At 41.6% G+C, this 17,387-nt stretch overlaps 1 protein-coding gene and 1 long non-coding RNA gene across 4 annotated transcripts in view; one reads left to right on the plus strand and one right to left on the minus strand.

Moving 5' to 3' along the window:
• The window catches only part of unc5ca (unc-5 netrin receptor Ca), a 184,290-nt gene that overhangs the window by 14,730 nt on the left and 152,173 nt on the right, over positions 1 to 17,387 (plus strand). The gene's annotated exons all lie outside the window — the stretch shown is intronic.
• On the minus strand, positions 81 to 13,294 carry LOC147259965 (uncharacterized). Its single transcript, XR_015116265.1, has 4 exons — positions 12,487 to 13,294; positions 1,456 to 1,537; positions 650 to 803; positions 81 to 545 (listed from the first exon to the last, which is right to left on the minus strand). It is a non-coding gene; the product is annotated as an uncharacterized LOC147259965 (long non-coding RNA).

A 17,387-nucleotide genomic window follows, 5' to 3' on the forward strand; every position in this document is an offset into this window, starting at 1 on the left:
TCTGAGGAAGACTGAGATAGTCTCCCGTGAGTGGAGAGGATGGGACCTTCGTTATTTAAGAAACTTTATCAGGAATATATAGATGTCAGCAACCCTGGGTACGACCTGGGAATCTGCAGCTATATTTGTGAAGACAGATTTTTCTGTTGCCTAAATATGTAAATATAAAAAATGGTAAAGTTCCCTCACTGTGACCTTAAAAGCTTTAGGCCTATAATCCCTAGTCTATCATCCCTTTATTAATCCCAAGGAATTGGATATGGTCTTTTGTTTACATCAGTGGGTATTAGCATGATCTTTTTTTTGGGGGGGGGGGTTATATGGAGCAGGTTAATTGTAGTCTTTGCTCATTGATTGTACAGTTTTCTACATTCTGAACACCAACTACAGATAAACATTTTGCAGTGCCAGCAGCTGCACACAGTTGCAACACGCCCGTGGAAATCTCCTTCACGGTCAGATCTGTGTGGCGTGGAGCGTCTGTAAGCTATCTCTTCTGCGTTTGCACCAGTGACGTCATGCATATATGGGGTTACTTCTTCTGCCTGCAGATGAATGAGAGAGAGACTTATGTCAGAGTGTCACAGCAGGGTTATTTCACCACATCAAAAGAACATGAAATAAGTTTCTGTCTCTGTTTTCTTTTCACCCTTTTGTCCATCTCTGCTCCTCTTTTGTGCTTTTTCTGGGTCTCTCCATTTCCTCGCTCCCTCTCATCTTTTTCCACTTTAGTCTAAGTTTCTTTCCTCCTTTCTGTATGATTTCTTTCCTTCCCTTCCTTCGCTTCCTTCCTTCTTTCCTTACTGGGGGAATGGGAGATTTAAACTTTGAACAACACACACAAGGAAGAAAACACTGAAGAAACATTTTGAAGTTTTTTTTGTTGTTTTTTTTTTTCCCTCCGTCTGAGTTCTGAGAAATGTCATCCACACCCAAGAAACATTTTCAAACAGCAGAAAGTAGCTGACTAAAGCCAGACAATGCCCACGGCTCCCTCCAGCTCCTCCAAATCCTTGTATTGTTGCTGTGGTTATTTGTGTTGCTTCTTCCTCTGCACCCCTCCAAGGTTTTGGTTTATCTCGGCTCTCTGCTGAGGTCTTGTCAGAGAATGAGGGCAGGGCTGCTGTCTTGGCCTTGGGTCAACTTTCAACTCATAGAAGTTTAAGTTTAAAATGAGCTGAAAACTAGCTGTTAACAAAATATCAACACAGAACTTTGTGATTTTTATGCATCTGTGGTGGTTCAGTCTGTAACTCTGCTACAGAAAAACAGTTGTAACGTTCATATCACATCTTGTCAAGGAACACGAACAGTACGATGCACGTGACCCTGCTTGCTAGTGGCCCACATTAACCCTGACATAATGAAAACCACACATTTCATTACAGAAAGAAGATTCATGAATAGAAATGCGATCATTAATATTTGTAATATAGTTCAGTGCAGCACTGTTACCTTTAAGAGCTCCGGAGTGTCACTCCTCATTTAATTCTCCACTCAAAGACACGTTTCCCTGAACGGTTTCTTCCACGCTGAGCTGCAGGAGAATTGAATCGAAGTCCCTTCACTAGTCCCATCACTTCTGGTCTTTAGAGGAGGGGAGGTGTGTCTGATGAATTATTTACACGGCACAGACTCGAGATGACAAAATGCTTCAGAGTTTTAGACAGACTGGTGCCGTTGTGGTTCTACAGACTTTGTTGTGACCCGGGTCAGGAAATCTGAGTCCACATATCTTGAACTGCATCTTAAGAGATTGTTGAACCCAAATGATGGGTGGTGATGGTGATTTTCAACTAAATAGGGGATTTATTTGCTCAGGTTTAAAGATATTTCAAATATGGCAGAGATGAATGCGCTTCTGCTCGGCCTCTGGAATATTCCGGGGTGTGTGTGAGTGAGTGAATCATCCAGGGACACTGTTTCTGAAAAGATCTTGGTGTTATATGTAAATGCTTTTTTTTTTTTTTAGTCACTCCAACAAAATGTGAAATTGCTATCAGGAAATGTTTCAATATTATTAGATTAGATAATATTTTGATTTTTCTCCAGAACTCCCAGATCTCTCTCTTTCTCTCTTTCTTTCTCTCTCTCTTACACACACACACAGATTCATTCCTGCACACTCAAAAGTAGAGCTTAATGTACCCTTTTCCAAAGACAAGTGTGTACCCCTCAGACGACTCTGTACCGTTTCTGTTTTTCCTGTTCAAATGGTCCCTTCTTGCCTTCTAAACATAATTTTGAGGTAACAAAAGTACCAATGAGGGAACATTCTTCAAATATGTTCCTAAAGTTAACTGACTTGTCTCATTCCTCCATTTTTGAGCGTGTGTAAGCTTCTCACTATACAGGCTGATCTGCTGGCCCCCCGCTCAAGAGCACGTCGGCAGTGGTAATGAAGGAGGGGCAAGCACGGCTCCGCTTTTCTCCCCCAGTTTTACCTGCTAGTCTGTGAGATTCAACCAGTGACCCTGTGGTCACAGCGTGTGTCTCTAACCAGCACCACAGGCCCGAAGTGGAGAAATGCTGAAAGACAAAGGAACTTTAATGTGCTGCTCTATGTCGGGTTCTCCATCTTCCTCTCATCACAAACCAAGAAAATAAAAATCAGGTGTGGCAGCCAGTTTACATTAAAAAAATGGGGATTTGCTAGTTACTCCAGTCAGATACAGAAGTGGTTAAACTACACACACACACACACACAATAGAAAAAAACTACCCAGAGTAGGTGCGTACCACCCTCATGTCATGCCTCCGAGCGCCTTCCGCTGACTTTAACCATCACAACTGAATCTCATTAAACTTGTGGGTCTATCAAACACATCAGACGCCACAAGTTTAGTGGACTCTTGGTTTTAGGAGCCTATAAATACATTCAAACAAGAGGCCCCCCCCCCCACACACACACACACACACACACACACAGATGCCTCACAGGTCTGCTTAAGTGGACATTTAATCATCAAGGACCTTTTCCTGCTGGCTGCTCCATTGAGTGGAAAACACACACATACTGGGTGACTCACACACACAGTCGTGTGGCAGAGTATTGATTCTCAGTGTTGTTCTTGTGCTGTTGGTTAAACAAGACAGTAATAATGGAGCAACATAGTTTAGTCTGCTTATTGAACTGTGACGTGCTGACATTGATTGTTGTCTCCTGCTTTGGGAATACATTTTGGTGTGTGTGCATGTAGGTGGCTACGGGGACCAGTGTATTCATTGGTCATAGGTGTGTGTGTGTGTGTGAGTGTTTGTGTGAGTCTGGTGTGTGTTTGTAGCCTTGAGAAAGGAGTAGGAAATATTTCAGCAAGGAAAACATGATTTGCTTAATCTCCTACTAATTTCCTTTTTTTTTTTCCTTGATACTTCAGAAGGTGAAGTTCAGTCAAGGCTGCAGGGAACATGGAGAGGGAGGAGACGGCGAGGAGGGAAGAAAGAATTAATGAAACGTAAATAGTGAGTTGTTTGACAATATTGACTCCAGGCAGAACTTGGTGAGAAAGACAGGAGATGAGAACAAGAGAGAAGAGGTTGTTCAAAGAAGGTTAACATGGAAGAGAGAGAAGAAATAATACAGGCAAGAAGGTGAGCAACGCGCTTTTCAACTTGTCAACATACGGGACCCTGTTTGAGTCATATTTAGTGTACAGCTCTATAAATACAATCAAAGGAATGCAGCATCACTGTTAGAGCTGTACTATTTAGAGCTAGGAATGAAAGTATTTTCTAGGCTGGAGTCATTTCTCACAATAATTGAACATTTATGGCATAAACGTCTTTTTATTCTTCATAGAGGATCCCAGAGGCAACTGGCGAAGTTGCAAGAAAGTTGCCGGAAGGACTCCATGTTTGCCATTTCAGATAGAAATGAGTGTGAGTTGAGGAAGTTCATCAACCTGCCTGAGCGTAGCTTCTGTCTTATCGTCTCTCTTAACCATGAAGCATTTTTACTGCACGCCTCAAAGAATCCATTGAACCCCACACATTTCCATGCATTACAAGCTGTTTTTCATTTTACACAAGGTTATACTATATAAAAATTTCATGCCTAAAGCTCTACAAGCAGTTATAAATAATTCATAGAAGTTTAATACATAAATTGGTCATTTGTTTCCATGCCAGATATCTAAGAGACGAGCTTTGCAGAATGCTTCGATGGCCGATACTGAATCATCAGAATGTTTTGAATTGACACTGAGGGTATATCCAATATTAGGTGTGTTCTTACTATAACGACCTGAGACAATTAAAAAAAAAAAAAAAAAAAAAAAGGCTTCAGATGTTTCAGCACTCCTCACATCTACAGCTCAGCAGTTGAATTGGTCTCTCGGAGACTCACTGAGGGAGATGCTTGCTCTGCATTTTCTGCTCTATCATTAAAGGTCTTCGCAGTTTTGTGGAGAGAGAGAGAGAGAGAGACACACACACACACACACACACACACAGAGGAAATGCATGGGTAATACTGTTTGCAATGCTGGTTACACATACTTTTGGTCGTCAGGCTTGAACAGCACGGTGACCACTTACTTAACTGTATAACATTGCTTTCTTGTATATCTAGAATTTTTAATATAGATTGAAATCAATGCGTTATTGCTTCCAGATATTTATATTTGAATATATTATTTTGATAACACTTTCTGATAAATCTCCCCTCACAATTACTTGTTAAACACGTAATAAACCATTAATTAACAGTTAGCGAGATGCGAGAACATATTTAACCTACAGGCCTGTACATGGACAGCGATACGGCTGTATAGCAAACCTTCATTTGTGTTTGGGAAATTGAATTCTAAGTCATTTGCAACCGTTCATGAATAGTTTATGAAGTATTTACAAAGCAAATAACACAAAATCCTTGATGAATCCTTTCATAGGGGAAACTTATTTTCAAATGGAACTGATTTGTTTTTTGTTTTGACTAAAAATGATTTCAAATTAAGGGTCTGATACTCTCCTAAAGGGGGTAATGAGCCATAGATTGGCCAGTTACTGGCTTTTCTTAAGATAATCCCACCAACGTCTACTCTCACCAGCCGACTGCACTCGCGGTCATTTAATCGTAGGTTTGTAAGTCTCTCAGAAACAAGGAGCTGCTGCTACCTGCTTGTAGACGCTTACTAAAACTGCACATCAAAACTTTTTTTTTTTTACTACAACGATCATTAAAAAAAAAAAATAGTTAAGCAAAACAGACAGAATGTCGACGATAACATCAACGAATGCTCTCTTATGATCAGCGGTTTTGGTGGTGTCACAAATCATCATCTGCAGCTGAAAGAAAAACATTGGCCTCCACTTGTAATAGCTGTTTTCAATAGCGCAAGTTTGTTTTTTGAATAATTAAATCAGTACTTTGAATCAGGAATGAAAGTGTGCCACTGATACAGATGACTAACAGCAGCTCCAGCCAACTGTTGGATCATTTTGTAGCTTGAAGTTGTGCCTGGTTCATCTCCGGCTGTTTGGGATGCTGCTCCAGTCTTTTTCCTTCTCACTTGCTCATTCTTTTTTCTAACTTTCTTGCTTTCTTTCCACCGTTTCAGCGTTTTCTCTCTTGCATGCAAAGGCCAGAAGCACTGTCACCGGGGGAGTGGAGTGCATTTGTGTGTGTGTGTGTGTGTGTGTGTGTATGTGTGTGTGTGTGTGTGTGTGTGAGTGTGAGAGAGAGAGGGAGAGAGAGTTCAAGAGATTGTGAATATGCAGAAGTGTCTGAGAGAGAAAGATAGTGAGACACAGAGATTGTACGAGAAAGGGATTGTGTGTATCCCTGTGTGAGCGCGCGCGCGTGTATGTGAATGTGTGTGTGTGTGTGTGTTTGCATGTGTACTCTTCAGGCTCTCTAATTGGGACATGGGTTCTGTCTGCGCTGCACACCAACCATTTTGATATAGGTCCCACATGAGCATTGCTGTAAATCTTGATAATGGTATTAAGCTTGTCGAGTCGGCCTGGGACTTTAGCCTGCAGTGCGTGCACGCATGCAAACACTGACACACATACACACACACACACACACACACACACACACACACACACACACACAGGGTGGTGAGTACTGTTTATTGATAAAAGAACTATTGAAGTACGTGTGAAAACTCCACCAATTACTGCAGTACAAACACACCTCCGTGTCACTTGCCTACATTCTATTACCGTGTTGATGAGCATGTGGGAAGTGGGAAACCTCCGAGGTGGGTGAGTACCTCTCAAATACCCCACAAGGAGGGTAGGATGTTGTTTCACTCAACAAGGCGGCGTTTGTGGTGAAAAGTGAGAAATGAACCTGAATAGGTCTCTTTACTGTTAATTTGGGTTGTGCTCATGGTGGCTGTGATGAAAAGAATCTTTTTGTTGTTGCTGCTGTTTTTTCAGTAGATTCAAATTCATAGGAAAATTGCCTTTGAAAGGACCTTTTTAAAATAACATACGTGAAAATGGAGCAGACTCTGTAACGTAGGCATTTAACATGATCATTAGCTAATGTAATGTTAGCATTCTGGCTACTTTGCTACACGAATGTGCAGTAGCTCATAGAAACACTGTACATAGACACACACCAGACTGACAGAAATGCACAGTGTTAGACTTTGTGAAACATCCGAGTGGCTGGTACGTTACTGCACCACTTCTCTGCAGAGGTATCTGGGGTAGGAGGAAGGTCCTTCAGCAGTAGCTAATTTAAATGCACAGCAAAATGATGTGACGCTCAGATATAAAGTGACACAGCTCTGTGTGCTACAGAGCTAGTCAGACATGTTCTTTGGCAAAAAAAAAAAAAAAAAAAACCTGCCACAGCAGTGGGTATGGTCCCGTCAGCATAATATAGTGGGTGACATAGGGAAATTACAGCTTGTCCTGATTGGTTTGAGCAGCTGTAACTGTACAGCGAAAGCACTGAAATTGTTAGACTACCTCAGCAGGTTTCAGACATATTGAGGCTAGCAGGAAACATAATTTTATTTGAAGCCTCTGCCTTCCAAGCTCAACTTGATGGTTTTTTTTGTACTTTTTGGGAGACAGTTTATCCATAATAACATGGTGAGTATTTTAGTGACTTGCAAAAAATGAGCAAAAGTAGTGAAATTATACCATCCAACTGTCTGCTTCTGTGTATTTGTGTGTGTATGTGTATTGGTGTGTTCACCTTTCATGTATGCACACTGCAGTCTGTAGTGCGACAGCTTGAATTAAGGTTATGTGAAGTCCCAGCGTATTAAGTCAGTAGGTGGTGATTTGGCTGATGCACGTCTTTGACTTTAATGAAAATGTTTTCTCCATGTTCACTTTAAGGCAGTCAGATTGCCTCACAGCAAGTTCCTTGATTTGTTTTGTTTGTTTTCCAGATTCAAAAACAAGTTATACCATGATAGGTGAATTTCTCAGACTCCGGGGAAATTATCTTCCAACGTCGGCGTATAATTTGCCATAATATTGTGTGAGATACACATCATAAATCTGTATAAACCATACAAACAAACAAAATCACGTCGCAGTGCATTTCAAATGGCTCGTGGGCTGTTTTGCTGTAGCGGTTTCAGTGGTCCGTCCTCTTGACTCCTCGCAAATGCAAATCTTGTACCAGCCAAGTGCTATAAAAGCTAACGAGAGTAATGGGGTCTAGTGTACTCAGCGAGAGGCTCAACATAAAGGAAATATGTGGGGGTTAGTCGTACTGTAATATATGGGAATAGATGCCTGCAGCTGTTCATCCTGGCTAACACCCAGTTTATTCCTCCATTTTTGAGAGCAGACGGAAAATATTATGATGCTGATGATGAGGGAAATGAGGGGGGTTGGGGTGGGAGACATACAAGAGAATGGAGAAAACACAACAGGAGAATAAATATAGACTGTGCAGTGCATTGTGGTTGGGCATGTGGGGTGGGGAGAGACCATCAACTGGGCGGGCCCTCCAGACGTGGGTAGGGCGGAGAAGTGGCCGTTACTAGTGATCCAAATTACCTCCTCCTCAGAAGTGTGCGCAGAGAAGAACTCTCATGGTGCCATTTATTGCACATGGCGTACATCTCGGCGTTATGGTTTCCCCTTCTTGGAAAATAATCAGTGCAAGCTAACGAATCATGTGCTCATTCAAGTATAAAATCTATAAGTAGTATATAAAAACATCAATTCAATAAACTTCTGCTTGTCTTTGGTATTTTTGTCATGCAGCTACAGACATGCAAGTTTGTGGGTGTTATGTGTGTTCAGGTTATCCATTTTGAAGTCAGTGACGTGATAAGACGCAATGCAATTAGTGTCAGGAGCAAAATGTGTCAAGACTGACAAGATGAGTAGCACATTTGTAAGCCAAGCCAGCAGTTGTACAAACAAAGCGACAGTAAGGGAAGACAGGAGTGAAAAGAGCAGGGCACAAAGCTCGCTAAATTAGATTCCCTTGGCTTTTGTAAAAATAGTCGCCCTCGCAGGGAAAGCAGCAGGTCTCATCGCAGCAGTAATGGTGTTTTATTAGAGTCAGAATCTGCATAATTTTCTGTTGCACTGGACAAATGCTCAATATCAAATTGCAACTTGGCCTGGTGTGAAAGCAAGAAAAGCAGCTGAAGCAGACTTTCACTTACACACAGATACACGAGCACGTGGCCCTCCTGCAATTCCCTATAATTCCTCTCCTTAACAAATTGTCTGAGAGTTTAGAGTTTGTTAGGGGGAAATAAGGGGGAATTAAATCGGCATGACACCAGCAGGGGAATCTAATAAGGGAGACACCAGTGGGGCTTGTTTAATGATTTTCTCCTTCAGTCTTTTACAATTAGGATAACTCGCTGTGATCTCTGCTCAGTCTCTCTCTGCTTGATTTGTAGCTCTCGCAGCCTGATATCTGACTGAATTGTCAACTCGTTACACACTTCTTAAGTCCGACTCTCTCACTGATATCCGTGCAGGAGGGTGATTCGATTTCCTCTAACCAATCACCAGACACGAACGCATCCGGGGTTTTAAGGCTGAGCCGAGCGTAAGTAGAAATAAACGATGATGTCGGGCGATATCGAGAAGAGAAGCCGGACCGCCTCACGGCTCGAGGTGGTGATTGGCTAATCGTTAATTCCCCTATTGTGCTCCTTGGATCAATTTTTTTTTTCAACTCTGAAACTGTTGTTTGGTCTCAATGTAAGAAGAATCAGTAAATAAGGTGGAGTTACGTTCAATGGTTTGCTCTTTCGCCCTGTCTGAGACCATTTCTCTCTCCGCTCGCCTCCCCTTTGACTCCCTGTTTGCTTTATAGTGGTTGATATCTCTTTCTCTTGGCTGCACTAACAACTTTAATGTAATACGCAGGGAGTATCGAATTACATTAATACTCCCACTGTGACGTGCAGGGTTAGCAGGATGAATTACTGGTCAGGGAGGAGCTGTATCACACCTTTAGTGAGCGTTGAGATTACAAATAATAATGTTGTTTTGTTTTTTTTTAAGACGCAGCTAGAAGCAGCAGAGGTCTACCCTTCAAGCTAACACCACCACTGTTCATGTGCCTGTTTTAGTCTCGTCATGCTGGACAGACTCAGCCACAACGATGCAGGATATGGAAGGTGACGTCATGAAGGCAGGGCGGCGTTACAGTCGGTCAGCTCGTAACCGGGTGGTGAGGTGTGAATGAAGCAGTTAATGTAAATTAGCTAAAGCAAGCACCACTTAAATACTGCTTGAACTAACGCTATCCTTTTTTATTTCAATGGGACTATTCAACAGATGACCCTCCCTGAAGTGGGCTAAATTTAAATCCACTTTACTCTCTTAACCTTCTGAGTTTTTCTTTGGGTTAAAAAAAAGAAGAAGAAGGTTCAATTAGTACGCTAGAAAACTGGCTTATAAGCACCTGGGAAAGACTGCTCTCTCCTGTTAAATCCCCAAAATAGGATGTAAATGCAGCTGCCTTGAAATGACCAGTATTTACCTTCACGTGACACGTAGTAATTAAGACCTGAGCAAAGGTAGATATCACATGCCTGAAAACATGGGGAAAAAAATTATACTTCCTACTTCTGGAAGTAAACCACAATGTTTCCATAAAACTACGATGACAAATAAAAAATGTTGAAACATTATTATTATTATTATTATTATAATTATTCACTATCATCACGGAAGGCATAGATGAATTGTTATCCTGCAGGTTACTGACAATGGGCTGTAAAATCCTTATATATGTTGTTTTAAAATGCATTATTGTAGGACGTTTTAACGTTTAAGAATGATGACCTGAATAAAACAAAATGATTTTTTAGCTCCGGAGAAATTTAACTGAGCGTCTCTGACCTTCTAACAGTCAGTAGGTCACATTACTTTTGACCCATTAGCTTACTGGTATTCTTGCTCCCATCTACCCTAGCAACGACCACCACCACCCCCACCCCCCCCAACCCCCCCCCTGCTCTGTCCATATGTGCCACATGTCCTGAAGACTTGTCATACTTCCATTCTAGCCTGTCGAGGACATCTACGTCTTCATTTTGTAACCCGCGGTGACAGGTCGTCCTGTTACCTCCAGCGACAGAAATCATCGGGCTTCAACTAGCTGCTGTGGCGCGTTTTAGAGGGAAGAGACATGGGGATGCCAGGGGTGACTTTCTGAGTGTGTTTGTGTGAGATAACGCATGGATGCAATTGGGTGAGTGGATCTGAGAGAGTTATTTTGTCTCTGTAATTGCAACTGCCAGAGGACCTCACTAGTATACAGAATTATCTCCATGTAGAAAAGATTTTGTTGTAGGAGCAAACCTTCAAAATCAACACAAGTCATCCGGTGTGTGTGTGTATTTGTTTTCCTGGAGAAACGGGGAGGAAAGGGCAATGGGGAAGAGTAGCTGGAGGAAACAAAGAGCATGAAAGGGCAGTGAAGGGTAAAGAAGGATGCTCTTCTCATGTCAAGCGCCCTAAATCTTCGGCCCTTTACTTTAATTTATGCTCCTAACCTACAGTTTTGGCTTAAGATGAAAGGTCAGTCAATTACAACTTTATTATCTGACCTCTTTAACTTCCCAAACTATTACTGGATCGACTCTGAACCCGACGGAATGAAGAAATGGGCAGCGACAGAATGACACATTTAAAATTGTAATGCTCTAAAATAATTGCTGGTGGAGATGACAATTAGAGTGAGTGAGCTGGATTCTGGTGAGCAGACAGTTGTACACCATTACCAGGCTCACGGTGGGAGGGCGGTGATAAATCAGAAATTGGATCCCTGGACCCCAACACATGCTCACACACACACACACACACACACACACATACATGTAATTTCCATCTTCCAAACATTAAACTGACAATTCCATCCTAAATGTCAACACACAGGTCACTTCCTCCTTTTTTTTTTTTTTTTAGCAGCAAATATTTGACATGTATCTGCTGCACCCTGTCGCCCCCCCCCCCCCCCCCCGACTACCACCTACCCAAGGCAAGTCTTCCAGTTTGTCTGTTCATTTAACACACTCTCACCAGGGACTTGGCCCTGGATTCTCTTAGTTATTTATATGTTTAAAAAAAAAAAAAAAGACAAGTTAATCACCAAAATGGGACAAGTTATTTTCCACTGTCCTCTGTGGCCGTATTTATTTAAATCAGCATTTAAAACCCACTATCTCTATCATTTCCCCCCCAAATTATCATTGACTTCAATGACCTCTATGCAGTCCTGGAAAATAATACATACAGTGTGTTTAGGAGTTTTCCAGGACTGCATAGAGGTCTTGAAGACATGTGTCAGACCAGACTGCAAAATAGAAAAACAAAAGCTGCGGAGTTCAAACGGATACAGATGAAGGCAAATACTGTTTGATATCAAAGATAAAGACGGTAGTAAACACGAGTAAGAAACAAACGGAGGTGGTCAGTGGACCAAACCGTCAGATGCTGTCTGAGAGACAGGTGGGAACGCTGCTCGGTGCGTTTCTACGTTTTGGCTTGAAGAGGAAAGCATCGTAAAAGTAGAGACCATTAGCAGCCATTAGTCTGGTGTCAGTCAGCAGCAGAATAACAACCCAGCAGTTAGCAGGCAAATAGCCCACAAAAGTGGGTGGAAGAAATTCGACTTTCAGCTGCTTGGACTGTAACGTCCTGTATCAGCTTTCCACTGTTAACACAAAGACACACTCGCATTCATAGATGTCAGCATGAATGTGAAAATGGCTGCACACACACAAAAAAAAAAACCCAAACATTTGTATGTTTTCTCGGCGTCCCATCGCTTCCCTTTCTCTCACACTCATTGGCTCATTTGTGAATATCCAAGAAAATCTCACCTCATTCTCTCTTTCATCCACTCATATCTTTCTTTAACCTCAACACACAGATGGTTCCCCTTGATTGGTCAGTAAATGCAGCACTGTAAAGTTTTGAAGCGTAGATGTATAAATAGGATTTTTCAACTCTCTCAAATCTAAACACACCCAAACTGTCACACTCCGTTTCTTTTGAGTGTTTCCAAAACTACTCGCACATACTTACTGCGTTTGGAATGACCCGGTTTGGAAACTGGCTTTGGAAATGATGTGTTTCTTGTATTTAAGTATAGTCTGGCTAGGTGTAATTTATTTTCCACTTAGAACAAAAGGTCCCATTCATTTTTTTTTTTCGTCCCTGAAGTGAATTCGTTGGGAAAATGACACCGCATTTGAGAGGGCCCTATTAATTTGGAAGTATTAATCAATCTGACCTCGCTCCCTCTCTAGTTTACGTTCCCTCCCTCTTGTACCCTCGTCTGAAACGTAAAACAGTTTGATCTGCAGATTTGGCCTATCCTTCATCTCTGTCTCTCCCCTTTCACCACCCTGCTCCCCCTCTCGGCTTCCCTCCATGTAAAGGAAACAGTTTAGGGAACGGTTAGTCAATCGGACCACTCTGTCCCGCAGAGGGAGTGCAGAATAACGAGCATTGCCGGTGGATAATGGCCATGATTTAGCTCCCCAGTCAAAAGGTTACACTGCTCTTGCTCCAGAATGAATGGACGTAATAAGATACCTCGTGGATAAGCAAGTCTCACATGAACTGGAGCGCTGTTGAACCCCAAATGCCTACTTGTAACAGTTATTTTTCGGTTTTAAAAAGGAGAGCTTAGTTCTTTCTTGAAAGAAATACAGTTATCGAGAAATGGTACAAAGAGAGGGTGATAGATGTAGAAATTAAGAGGAAATCGCGAATGCTATTCCCATTATCTTGACAGAGAAAGGAGATAGAGAGTCATTGAGCTGATGTAATGTCCACCCTGGGACTGTTAAGTTGCAGTTGGAAATCCTTCACATTAAGCTGTAGTTCTTCAGTTAGCTTGTCATTGAGTCAGTAAATCTAACTCAATTTTGTGGGAAATTTCTGATGCCAGAACACATACAAACACACACCACGGCAGTAAAGGAGCTGCAGTAATCAAGTATTTATTATATGTAACCCTCAAACTGCATTTTACAAGCGTGTGCGCAAAGTTGTCGTCCCCATTTGATTGGGTATTTGTGTGTTTTCCTTCTTTAGAACATGAGCACATACATGTTGTGTATAGCCAGCGTGTGTGTGTGTGTGTGTGTGTGTGTGTGTGTGTGAGGCTGTTGACATGCGGTAGTGATTACATGTATATTTCCAGTGCTTGAGTGCTGGAGTTAGCTATTCGAAACACATGTTTTCTTTGTCCCTCTGTTGGCTACTGTGGAAGCTGAGAGGGTGGTATACACCCACACACACAAACACCGAGGCAGGGTGGTAACTTGCTATTGAGTCAACACTAATTAATGCCATATTGTATGATTTCAGGCCAACTTTTTCCATTCTGTTTTTCTTTTTCTTTCCTACTGTGGCCCTTTGCCATGTAGAGGGGGAAAAAAAAACCTGCTTCTCATCTTTATCACTGACATAATCGCTGAGTAGGAAATGAAACCAGACAAAGTCAATCAACCTTTCATTTAATAAAAACATAATTCAGCGGGAAATAACAATCCTCTCTTCCCTTTTTATGAAATAAAATACCATATAGTGCGATAGGGATTTCATATTTTTGCAGGCTAATCAGACATTAGCATAGCTACGGCTCCCTCAACTAAAAGTCAATGGGATTTTTACCCTGGAATTTGGATTATTGCCAAAAATAAGAAACATCATGAGACTTACATGTTTTTTCAGGAAGACGATCTTCACAAATGACCACCGCTTGTATGATTTTTTTTTTAACACATTTGCGAGTAGCCACAAGCTAACGTTATGCTACGATCAAGCTACACCCCTGTCCTGTGACTACCACGTCACCAGCTACTATAACAACTGCCTTTTCACTCTTCTATCTGGTGAGATGATGTTAAATGTTCCTGACAACATCTGAAGACTTGTTTAGCAACTGGCCTACAAAATAAAATACTACAAGTGTGGTATTTAACACTGTATTTTTTATGCTGTGGAAAGCAGTGTCGATATACGTTAGCCTCATTCCAACCACAAGTTGTATTTCGGGCTTTTAACCAAACCCATGTCTTTGAGATGAGGGAACCATCTGATTTTCAAAATGCTAATCATTTCTAGGTTTTAGGACTCACCCCTTTGCCACTTTTAGCGACATACAGACACAGTAAACATTTATTTACAGTACATTGTCTGGGCCGTTATACACAAACCATCCTCGTAACTTGGCCTGAACATTTCTACCAAGACTTAGGAACATTCTCCATGACTTCTGTAACCAAGATGCTTGGCAAATAATTTCTGCTTTAAAAAGCAAATAGGACATTCTTCCAAAACATCTTAAGGAGCAACTCCATATAAAGAAACTATGTGAAAATGGCCACTGGTATGTATGTCAGTGCTGGACAAGCAGGACATGCATTTAGCATTCGAATGGGCAGACGGCACTGAGCCAATTAGTCTGACATTTTCATTACTTCTTTCTCACTTTGGCATTTCTCTTCTTCACTCCTTCCTGTCCCCTTCTCCCTTTTCCATCTCCCACCTTCTCCTACTCTCACTTTCTCTCGCACCCCCGCATCCTGACATGAAGAGACCGTTTTCTCGTCCTGTTTTGAAAAAACGAGATACCCGTTTGAAAAAAAAACCCCTCCCACACGAAAGAAAAATGATTCATAGGAGAGACAAAAGGTTTTTGAAGGAACAAGTTCTTTGAGTCTGTTGACCAGCTGATAGAACACTTGTAGATGCTGGTTCCTTCATATTTTTTTAGATTCTGTAGAATGTGTGTGTGTGTGTGTGTGTGTGTGTGTGTGTGTGTGTGTGTATATGTATATATATATACACACACACTTCCATTTTCTGAAAGGACGTGGACATTTTAAAATTAACTCTTCAGTCTCAAGAATCAAGTTTGCTTGTGCAGAATAATAGAACTGCTGGACATGCTTTATTGTTGTGGTTTCTTTGTTGTTGTTGTTGTTGTTGTTGTTGCTGTGACTAAATATCCATGAGGGTTTGTGTACAGGTGCTTGTATGCCTGTCATGCATCTATGCATGTTGTTGCTGTTTATGCATCCACAGACACTACGTACGTGTGTATGCCACACATGTCCTCTAAACTGTGAGTCTGTTTTTGAAGTCAGCAGCCTCAGATTTTGTCTTCAGCATGTTAACTAAACACATACATGCTAAACCCTTCACAGCAATCCATACCCAGTGTACACCCGCCTCATCACCTACAGTCCTGACATCCAGCTGCCTCTTGTCAGTTGATTGACGTGTCAAGCTGCCAATTATAAAAGGCAAGGGGAATGAACATGTAACAGCAGGGCACTCATGTTTGGCTTATGAATAAAACATCGGAAAACTGGCTTATGGTTTGATTTGGATTCTGTTTCACGTTTGTTGCTGCATGTTGTTGGCTGACTGACAAGTTCGGAGTGTGTGTGTGTGTGTGTGTGGGGGGGGGGGGGGCGGTCAGGTAACAGTGCTGGTGTGTTTACAGAAGATTCCAGATACTGACACATGGTACAAATGAATTCCAAAATATTAAAATGAATCCCTACAGTGTTTCCACGAGACATTTTCATAATTTAATGGCTAAATGTGAGTGTAGGGCTGCTTAAAAATAATGAATAAACATAGAACTGGTAGAGATGGTGACTTAATGCTTCAAAAAGACTTGTCAATAGGTCTAACATGGTAAAGTTTAGTGATTTGGAATGTATATGTTTTTCTGGCATCCGTCTTTGACACTCCTAACATCAGTGGAGCAATTATAAATTTGGCTGACTGTGTAGCTCTGAAGATATGATACATGTGGGGAAGTCCAGCCCCTCAGTTCGCTGTTAACTGAGAGCTGCAGCAGGGGAAAGAATGTGATGGGGGAATGTGAGGCGGCCTGGGAGCCCTGGGCCACAAACCACAGGGTGATCAAGGGGATGGCGAAACCTCTCTTGCTTTCATTCACTCATTGTCTCTCCCTCTCTCCCTCTCTCTCTTTCTCTCCCTTCACTCTCACGGCTTGCCAGGCTACTGAAAGATGGGACCCACGACACACACCAGTGCTCAGATGGCAGCACTTAGTCGTAATAGTTGCCCATTTGAAATGTAACCCCACCCTGCAGGCAAATCCAGAGAAAAGTGCCCACACAGAAGAGATTTTTAACCTTTTTTTTTTTTTAGGAGAAAAAAAATTCTGCCCTCAGGGTGCTTTTAAAAACAACACTGATGTCTGAGAGCCGCATAATCCATGGTCAACCTTTACAGTGGACAAAGACTCAAGCACAAGCAGGCTTGAACACACCAGATATGTGCCAGGCCGAAAGCTTACTCAAATTGGGGCAACAGAAGCCTGGAGGCAGTATTCGTTTATATTTTATTTGGTTGACTCTTTCTGTCTGTTCATATTCCCTAACGGGAAAGACATTTATTTGATAATTTGATCAATATTCCAGATATATGATGAATAGGTACTCGTATGTGTAGAAAAGGAATTGAAAAAAAAAAATCAGTTATATTTTTGTCCTATTCAAGAAGAAGTGTCATTCATTTATTTCAACAAGTGGGTTTTGCTGAAAATACATATTTAACATGTCTACATCTAAATTTGTACAGTAACACAGATTTAAAAAAAGTGAGAAATGCGCGGCCCGGAAGGCCTTTATGACAAACAATCGGTCATTTATTTGTGAAATTCAATTGTGTGTGTGTGTGTGTGTGTGTGTGTGTGTGTGTGTGTGTATGTGTGTTGTCCACTCTGTCCTTTTGGTGACGTGTCTTGTGCTGTTGCTCCCAAAAGGGGAAAAAAAGAAAAAAAAATCATTGTTAAAATGTTTCCGTTCATGCCTTGAAATTCCCTTATCGCACATAACAAATCACACCCAGAGACTTTGGGGTGGATGATGGAGACCAACTGTGGCCGGTAATAGTTTCCTAAATGCGGTTTGAGAGCAATAAAGCAACAA

This window comes from Aulostomus chinensis, chromosome 6 (assembly GCF_037954235.1).
Source record: "Aulostomus chinensis isolate RoL2024-O1b breed Wild chromosome 6, RoL_Achi_v1.0, whole genome shotgun sequence".
Classification (NCBI taxonomy): domain Eukaryota; kingdom Metazoa; phylum Chordata; class Actinopteri; order Syngnathiformes; family Aulostomidae; genus Aulostomus; species Aulostomus chinensis.